The sequence below is a fragment of the Pygoscelis adeliae genome, unplaced genomic scaffold (genome assembly GCF_000699105.1).
Source record: "Pygoscelis adeliae isolate BGI_AS28 unplaced genomic scaffold, ASM69910v1 Scaffold13, whole genome shotgun sequence".
Classification (NCBI taxonomy): domain Eukaryota; kingdom Metazoa; phylum Chordata; class Aves; order Sphenisciformes; family Spheniscidae; genus Pygoscelis; species Pygoscelis adeliae.
The window spans coordinates 1,741,106-1,750,939 of NW_008824499.1; the positions used below are offsets into that span (position 1 = coordinate 1,741,106).

The following is a 9,834-nucleotide window of genomic DNA, read 5'->3' on the forward strand; positions in this document are numbered from 1 at the left end:
GGAAAGTGTAAATGAGAAATTAATGATTATTTAAGTAACACACAAATGGTCTTGTAATTAACAAAGAGCTGTGAAATTATTCTTGTGTTGACCTTTGTTTCTTTCACTGCATTTGCTATTTATTTACACTCATGTTTATTTACACTTATTCATTTTAGAGGCTGTCCTCATGCTCTCTGTTCTAGATTTAAAAGGCGAAAGAATTTTTAAGAGGAAAAAATGTAGGATTTACCAGGCCAGTGAGAATAACCACCCAGTATTTACGAAAGAAAAAGAAATAAATAAAAAATTAAGAGCACAAGAAAAAAACCCTACAAACAGGGAACAAACAACATCACCATTTGCAAAGAAGGGCTTTACGAATTTAGGAGTTTTTCCAAGAATGACAGAGAGCTCCACTGTGTTTATAGTGTAACAGCTCAGGATGTAATGAAATTACACTGCAGAGTACTTTAACAGTGTCATCTCATTAGACCTACAGTTGGAACAAGAGAGCCACATAAAACAGGCAGCTGCAAATGACTCCATTCTCATCTATTCTCATTTGCTATTAAAAATACCTTTCGGCGGCTTTTTTCCTCCCTGACATCCCTACACAAAGTACCCTGCAAAGTATGATACATGCACCTATTTAAATTAACAAAGGAATGACTTATTTTAATCTCACTGTGCTTTGGAGTGCTTTGGCCATTTGGATGAGCAATATATCATTACATACAACCTTCCAGCGCTGCAGGCAAGAAACTCGGAGCGTGCAGCATTTGGTGGGAGCCAAACAATTTCTCTAGCACACAACTGTGTCAAATGCATGCATGTATTCATTATTGAGAATGCGAGGAAATAGCTTTGATGTAGTGGAAAAAAGAAGATGATAAAAGCACCTCTGCAATGTGTGTGCCATTATCAATGGTGGCAGATAGACACAACTGCAGAGCCTCCTATGTGATTAGTAAATATACATATAATTGCTGTGGCCAATTATCAGAAAAATGAGATCGGTAATTACAAGACAGAAAATTAACTAGAACTCTTATTAAGGCTTTGTTTCCAATTCAAACAATTGGAAACTGCTGGAAAATACAATTAAATCAAAAGTAACTGAAGAGTAAAAGGAGAAGCCAAAATTGCTTTACAATTTTCAAAGACTTCTATTAAATACAAGGAGTGTTTGATATAACATGCTCAAATTCTCTTTGAACTTAGACCGGGTGAGGGAGAGGTTATTGTTTCTAAACTTATAAATGACATCAATATAGGAAGGTTTCCACTGGAGAGTGGAAGGAACATAAGGAAATAAGCAGTGCAATTAAACTTTCTCCACTTCAAAGAACGGCGCATGAAAATTATTCATCTTAATACAGAAAATGCAGAGCAAAATGTCAGGCTTGCTCATACAGCGTGGAGCCCAGCAGGTTTTGCCTCTCCCTATCATCTTCTCTTGTGCAGCACAGCCTTCCTGGGCTTCCACCTGAAGTGGCAAACGCTGCTTTCCCAGGTGGGACAGACTCAAAGCAGAACAGGTATGAAATACTCTGGGTGCATATTACAGATCATTTTGAAAACTACGGGGCAAAGCAATCGGAGCCCATTCCCCAAGGAACTGGCTCTGCCCAGCAATCTACCCTGGCTGTTTACAGTAAAATGCAAGTGAGGAGCTTCTTACAAACATCCCTCTAATGGGGCTGCCAGCTCGGATCAGTCCCTGCTGGCGAACAGGACAGGAATACGGCACTTCACACTAATTTGGTAGGTGATAATTTCTGCAATCACAAGGAGATGACGGACCCATAATAGAGCGAAACTCTATTATGAGAGGGGAGGAGAAGCTGATGAACTGCTCCGAAGCCACCAGCGTTTCACTTTGGCTATCCCAAGCTAAGGTGGCATCAGGGTTCACGCAGGCAAGGGAAGAAATTGCTCCATCAGTATTAACACCTTGACCACACAGCTCCTGTACTGCAGCACAGCCAGAAGACAAGGTGCTCCTGCACAAGCACGCAAGAAAATTTCACCTGGATGAACGTAAATGTAAAATGCTATTTTTTTTGGCACATCTTTCTGTACAATGCAGGTATTTCAACCCCATCCAGGCCCACTCTCTTCTGCGGTAGACCTGTCAGTCATGGCCATGCCTTGGTTGGTTTGCTCTCAGGAGCTCAGGAAGAGATTGTGTGCGTGGATGGGGTGGAGATGAACACAAACTGGATCTCAGTATGAAAACTAGATGCTTTAATACAGTCTTCCCAAGGATTTTAGACTGGGCGCCCACAAATTTATTCGCTATTTGCCTGACAAATTGAAAGCCTTTTGGGAGAGTGCATCAATCTCAAGGAAATACTTGCTGGCAAGTGTGTTTGATGGCAAAAAGATCAGTGCAGATAAAAACTTTAATCTCACTCCTGTACATACAAGCCAATTGTTACTTTACAGCATAGATAAGAGGGGAGAAGGAGGCAGGTTTTGGTTTTAGCTGAACCAGGAAAGTACGGACCCTCAACTACTTCCAAAGGTAAATATTGAAAAGCTGCCTTGAATGCTGCATTTTACCTTAGTTAGAAAGATAAAAAATCCATTCAGTATCTGCCCAGGGAAACCAATGACCCAAATATTTCCATTTCTGATGTTGGTCTATGCAAGACCATTTGAGTAGTAGAAGGGTGAGAGTATTTTGTAGTTAGAGCTGTTTCTAATGAGAGAAAGCATTGATATTGCTACCTCTGTAACCTGAGCAATCACAATGTTGTTGTATCAGGTATAAAGCAAAAATTTCCCAAACTACACAAAGTAAATACATCCTGTACTGTATCCTGAAGTTCCCCGACTTTGGCTGATACTCAAAGAGATGGGAATATGAGGAAATAAAGCAAAGCTACACATGTCTCTACTAAGTTTACGCTGCCTGCGTGATGCAATGCAGTCACATTTGATGTAACCATAGGGAGCGGCCCAGCTGTACTCCGACGGCCTGCCTTATTTTACCCACCTGCACAATGAAATCATACTACAGAGGCAAAAAAGTAGAAAATCAACTCCAACCACTCCTTAAAGGAGTGAGGAATAGGTATACTCATTTTAAACTGGGAAATGATTCTTTCATTTTCATTAAATACTGCATCTTTTAACCAATATCATGAAGACCTATATATTGGAGATGCTGCTAAAATGGCAGTGAAGACACAAACGGTTGTAAGGGTCAATGTACCATTGGCCTCTTACATCCCCAGGCAGCTTATTCTCAAGACTGGCTATTTCCCTAAGCATCCAAGTAACGTTTCCATAACTGGGATCTGCTGCAGGAGAAGACAAGATCAGCCTCTGATTTCTCAAAACCAGCTGAACTGTGCACACACAGTGAGAATGGGGAAGGGCAATAGGAAAAAAGTTTGAGTGATGCCTTTGCCTTGTGAATAATGAACAGTTCAAGAAGGTCAACCCATTACAACTGAAACCGTTTAATTATTAATTATGCACAATCTATGAGCAAAAGGACAAGTTCAGAATGTTTAATGTGTGGTAACTCCGACCGGACCCTCTCTTGGCGTTCTGTTATTAGCATTTGTCAGCAAGGTGCTCAGGCATAAAGAAAAAAGCACAGCAGCAGAAAATCTGAGCTAGGAGGAGGAGGGAGGGCTTTAAACTTCAAACACTGCTCCTAATATTTAATTTATGGAGTGCCAAGGCTCTGGTATAAACCTTATTGACTTCCATGGAGTTAGGGGAAGTCACATTATCTAAACGAAGACCTGAGAACGAGAATACTGAGACAATCCCTCCAAAAGCCCTCTCTTTTGAAGGGAGTGATAAAATTACTACCTGTATCTTTTTTTTTTTTTCCACAGGTCTGAACAAAGGAAGAGTGAACCACCTAATAGCATGTCCAGAAGTCAACCAATCCTTTGCAACTTATGCAATAAGGGCTTGAATTACAGGTCTGAGCATTATCCTCACCTACTTCTCAAACCTATTATTCGAAATGTCTCCTGATCTGTTTGCTCTCACTAAGCAGAGCAGTAGCAGAGATGCTACTGAGGCTCAGGAAATAATGTCCAGCAAACCCACAAATAAATATGGATAAGGCACCTTTTCCCTCTTTTCTGTCCAGCTTGGAGGTTTACCTTGGACAAACTCAAGAAGCAAATTCAACAGATACAGATCTGAGTTGCTCATTTTCTTGCAAAACACTCTTACGTCAATGAAATTTGGGAGTTCTTGACTGGCAATATACACCAAAAGCATCCCATGCTTTACCCACCTTCAGAGGTCTTACCTCAACAGACAATTTCTTGAGAGTGAAGTATTTTCTCAAAGCAACTGAAAGTCTGAGATTTATTACATCCTTTCTGAAGAAAGAGAAAGCCCACAATCTCCCTGTAACAGAAAAATCAGCAAATACAGCTTTCTACCTAAAACCTTCAAGAAGGCGATGGCAAAGCCCCCAGCTATGTGTTAAGATCAAACCTGTGTTCCTCCTACCTCCCTCCTTCGGGGGCCAGCCCGATGGAGAGCCGCGGTGCAGAACAATGGCAGCCTGTCATCAACACGTCTCCAGGTGAGAAGCAGAAGAAAGCCAGGCTGCACAGCCGTGCAGGTTCGAAGACAAGCTCAGCTACACTTTGTGGGCAGAGGTTGGTGTTCCCAGTGGATCCCCACACTCGGTGCAAATAGGTTTTACTCCCTCTTCTCATCTGCTAACTCCCTCTCTGTGAAGGGTTAAATTTTCCCATTCCCCACAGCTACTGCTATTTTGCAATACTCTCTCCTCAGTGTGAAGCTTGTGCAGAAGGAAATGCCATGGTCCTATGGCTCTATGGCCACAAGAGGGAAGTTAGCAGAACCGAGCAAACCAAACTTCAGTTCCTCTCTCCTCTGGGTTTCCACAGCACACCCTGTCTTTGAAATTATCATCTCCTCTGGGCAGATACTCCTATTCTGCAACTTGGCCATTGATGCTGAAATGGCACTATTTAATAAATAATGTGTGTGCTTTACAAAGCATTTCTGGCTTATCACTTCGGCCTAAAAAATCTCTAGGATTAAAGGATTTTTATGCACTCCAGCTTCTCTTCTGCTAAAGCTTTCAAAGAATACACCTATTTTTATACAGTAGCTGCATTTTACTTTGTGGCTAAACAGTGATTTTTTTCAGACAAACTTAAGTTTCAGATGCACCAGAAATGCTGCCAGGTGCAATTACATGTAATAAATGCAGTGCAGTTACCGGGCTGTTTCAATGAGACCAGCAAATAACAATATTGTACACGTTCAGATTTACTCCTATAAGGACAATCTTCTTTTACAGCATTCCTAAAAAAAAAAAAAAAAAAAAAAATCCATTTCTGACTTTCTAGCCACCCTACTTCAAAAGCCTTGCACAAAGCTAATGGCAGGTGATTTCCTACAAGTAACAAGTTTGTGGAAGACAGCGATGTCTAGAGGTGGCTCAGAGGCCCAGACTTGAAAGCACTTCTGGATTGTCCCTGTTACACTCCCACCCCCAGCAGGAAGGTGAAAGATGATTACATCTCTGCGCCAGGTCGCTTCTTGCTCTTTTCTTAGTAGCAGATGCCAAATGTGACAAATTATACGTGGGGGCATTTTGGTGTGAAGTTTCGTCTGCTGGGATTGGAGTGTCAGCAGTAAACTCATTTATTTCCAGATCTCTAGCTGGACGGGAACCAAGGTCGAAAGGCCAGTGTTTTATCCACCAAAACACTCAGCCTAGCTTTAACACCTCAAATCACGTGAGAACCAGCTATTCTCTCAGCAGCGCTACCTGCTCCCCAAGTTCTTGAAAATATCACGTATGCATAACCTACATTCGTACCGAACGCATGCAGATGTTTCTGGTTAAATAAGTCAGTAGATACTTGGGGCTATTCGGTTGTCACTTCAGCAGCATTTGCTACTGTGGGATATTTTTCAGAGCTCAGAAGGGGGAAGGAAAGAAGCAGAAGAGTGTAATTAACATCAGGAATAATCTAGAGTTTACAACATGACATTTTCTACCTCTCGCCAAGCTTTGTGCTTGTTAGCGTGGCTCTCTAAAGGGCCTTGCAGATAAGTGTACAGGTAGCTGGAAAAACAGGTTAATCCTTTAGCCGTAACTGTAATTGCTTTCTCTCTAAAACAAACATAAGAATTTTTTCCTCTCATTGCTGGTCTCTTGTCGATCATAAGCTAGCAGAGCACAGCAGTGTTTTGGGTAGATACACACACATACGCACATTTCAAATGGCTAAGGCACAGCAGCATGAAACGTAGCCTCTACCTGTCCACACCAAAGGGACTCAATTGAAAAACTAAAACCATTTATTGTTCCCTTTTTCCTCTGTACACTCCCAATGCATTTTTATTGCTTTTTCATAAAACACTGCTGCAAATAATCAAGCATGACCATTGACATCCACAAGATTGAGTTTTAGGAACCATTAAATGAGCTTGCCCTCTTGGGAAGGTTCTTGCTCAGGTTGGTCTAAAGGTAATTATTCAGCAATTCCTACCTGTGGTTTTACCTTGTTCCTATATAAGTCTCTGAATCTCATACACTAGTAAGGTCACAGTTTCTGTCTCAATAAAAGTATACCCTAAAACAACTTATCCACAGGACAAATTATGGTGGGTTTGTGTACACATGCACACACACGTGCGTATATCCTAACACCAGCTTTTCTTGCATAGAAATCTTCAAAACTCCAGAAATTTTCAGGGTTAAATATAGCTGTTCACATATTTAAATCAATACATGAGACTCTAAAGAGAAATTCCCAAAGAAAAAATAAAGTCTTGTTTCATTCTGAGCCTTTGGAGTTTTCTACTTCATTTACAGAAATAGCAAAATGTAGCACTGATGCATAAGGTTAAGAAATTCAGCACTCGAGAGGCAACAGTCTTCATTGTGTTATTTGATCAAGCTGAACATCCTGTGAATTTTTAAGGCTATGCTGTAGCAATAAATAGAGGGATATATTTAACAAGGTAAAAAAAGAAGGGAATAGAAACAACTATATAGGATACATGTATTAAGAGCATGTTATTTTTTCCATGAGAAAATCTGAAAATTTATTGACACTGAAATGCTTCATAGCTCAGCATTAACACTACGTTAGCATTAACTGGTGCTGGTAAATGTTTCTAGAGTACGAATTTAAAAAGAAAAAAAAAGAGGTCTTTGATTTGTGGAGTTTGTAAAGTCCTTGAGCTAGATTAAACTGCAGTCTTGTGAGACCGAGTATCTCTGTGGGGGCACTTAACAGAAGTGCTCAAGAAACTCATGGAAAGCTTCTCACTACTCATGAAGCCATGAGAGTAAGGATTCATGAGTACAACTAATTAATTTTTCTTTTAAATTTCTGCCCGACTCATCAAAATATGCAGGTTTTTCAATGCTGCCTCCTATTTGTAAGAAAAGGATTTGCTCTTGAAAGTCTTCACTCCTCAATCTTCTAATGTAATTGGAATAATACAATAATTTAATTAAAACTGATGGACAAAAATTGAGTTCTTTTTCTCCCTAATTCAGTACAGTTTAAAAAACAAAGCCAAACCCAACACCTAAGTCCCTGTTACACTGAGACAAGCTATGGAATCTTTGAAACCAAAATTAACTTATTTCAGGTTACAAAGAAGAAAGGGTTAGAAACCAGAGCTGATGCTTAACTACAGCGCTTGTGACCACAATTGCTCCAGTACAGTGAAACCCGATTTACAGCAACCACCCAAGGGGCTGGCAATAACTGCTTTCCTAGAAGGGATACCCTAACTAAATAAAGGTCAAACAAAATAGCCCTGGAGAGCTAAAGGAAAATTTAAAGGACTTGCTTAAGTCAGGAGGACTGCCCTAGTGGATGCATTCTACAGTGCAAGTTTTGTCTATCCAGCCTTCTCCGGATACATCTAAAGCCAAAAACCACGGGATGGAAAAGATGGGAAGCTGACATGCTGAAAAACACAGAGCTGTCGGGTTTGGCCTTTTGGGATCTTCATGGACAAGCTGCAATCACCTAGGCGTTCTACTAAACGCTGATCTGACTAGCAATCAGGAAAAATGACATTTTTAGAAGGCTTTAGAAATACTGAACAGTAATTTCCTACATAATATATTTTGACAACAAGATAACAGGGAAATGAGTAACTACAGGTTGGAAGAATCTTGAAAACAATGCCACTTTTCAACTGACTGCAAGGAACGCAAAAATACATGATTTGTATTTTTGTATGTATGTATGTATGTATGATCAGAGCTCTGATTTTCCTGAAAACCTAACCCCACGTTTTGCTGCAGAGTTGCAGAGCCCAGTAACCCACTGCTTACCAAACTGAAAATTTAGAGCGCCCTCATTTACCTTTTAAACTGAGAATTTTCTAATACATTAAAAGGAAAATGCATAATTATAATCAAGGCTACGGTTCTCATAATCTCTGCTTGGAAGTGGAATTTGATTTATTGCGTGACTCTTGCAGACATCAGCAAAGAGAACACTTAACTGGACCATGTAGGTTGTCTGGGAGGTTGCTGGAGATTTGGAGGGTAAGCAGGGAATTGTTAAAATTTTTTGTCAGCTAAAAAAAAATCATGGGAGGCATCCTGAAACCGTGAGCAGCAAGAGAGGTTAAAAAGCATACTAATTTTACTTGCAATCTTTAGGTTTCATAAGTCAACCCACTAAGTGAAATTGGGTGGCCTGCATTTCTCCAATGCATCATTTCTGGGGTCTGCAACATTAATGATATTATTCTGGGGCTCTGTTGTTTATATTTCTAAGTTATCATCTGGAACAGATTCCAATCACAAAAACTTTTTTTTTTTTTTAAAATGCACCCAGTGCTTTTGAAGCATAATCCCACTGCTGAGTAGATTGCATTGTAAATTCTTTGGCTGCATGATCATGAAACACAGGGCCACATCTAGGACATCTTCCAAGCCAGGCAATGGCTCCTGCTTCCAGCAGGACTCCATTCTCCTTCATGTTGGAGTGTTTCTGGAAAGACTGCACGCACAGCAAGCGATGCATGTCCTTCCCAATAGGGATTCATCTGCACTGCTCAGTGCTTTCCATATAACATTTCGGTGAGTTGGAGACAAACTAAGTTGAGTGCTAGAATATTAAATTACTCTCAGCTCTCAAATAACAGCAGACTGCCTTTATTGCTGGCTGTGTTGCAGGACGGACTACATTAACAAGTAGCCTGTCCTCATCTTTGGACCAGAAGCAGGAGTCTTATTGTGGTGGGAGATGCTGCTATGATTAGGGCTGTTGCTTAAATGAGCGTGTCTTATTTGTAGCTGGATCAGATTTCACTATAAGTTACCACATGTTAAAAAATAAAGGTCCTGGCAGGCGTGTATCCTATTCACACAATGTTCCTCGCTAATTTTGCCATTAAAAAAATAATCCCAGAACCAATGCCATTAAAAGCCCAATAATATAATTCAACAAAAAAAATGTCCGGCATAGTTTACTGTGATTTGAGAGGAAGACCTGTACCTGACATTTTTTTGTTAAATTATCCTGCTTCTCAAATCACTTATTCATTCTGCATAATTTCTGCAAGTAAATTTAAGTCCTAGAAAATGAACAAACAGACTTTTTAAACTGCCAAAGTGACCTGCTATGTCTCATATATTTCACTAAGAGTTTAAAAACAGCTCCAAAAATCTCACTACTACAGAACATCTAAAAACTCCCCCATGGACAGTTTTTATTCCATAGTGTGCCACCATACAGAGTTTGAGAAAAGTCCAGGATACCTAGGTAATACAGAAGCAACCTCTTAACTAGTTCAGTCATCAATAAATCCTATGAATTAATGATTACGAATGAACAGAACATTAAC

At 40.1% G+C, this 9,834-nt stretch overlaps 1 protein-coding gene across 1 annotated transcript in view; it reads right to left on the reverse strand.

The window, feature by feature from the left end:
• The window catches only part of MAP2K5 (mitogen-activated protein kinase kinase 5), a 133,675-nt gene that overhangs the window by 27,047 nt on the left and 96,794 nt on the right, over window positions 1-9,834 (reverse strand). The gene's annotated exons all lie outside the window — the stretch shown is intronic.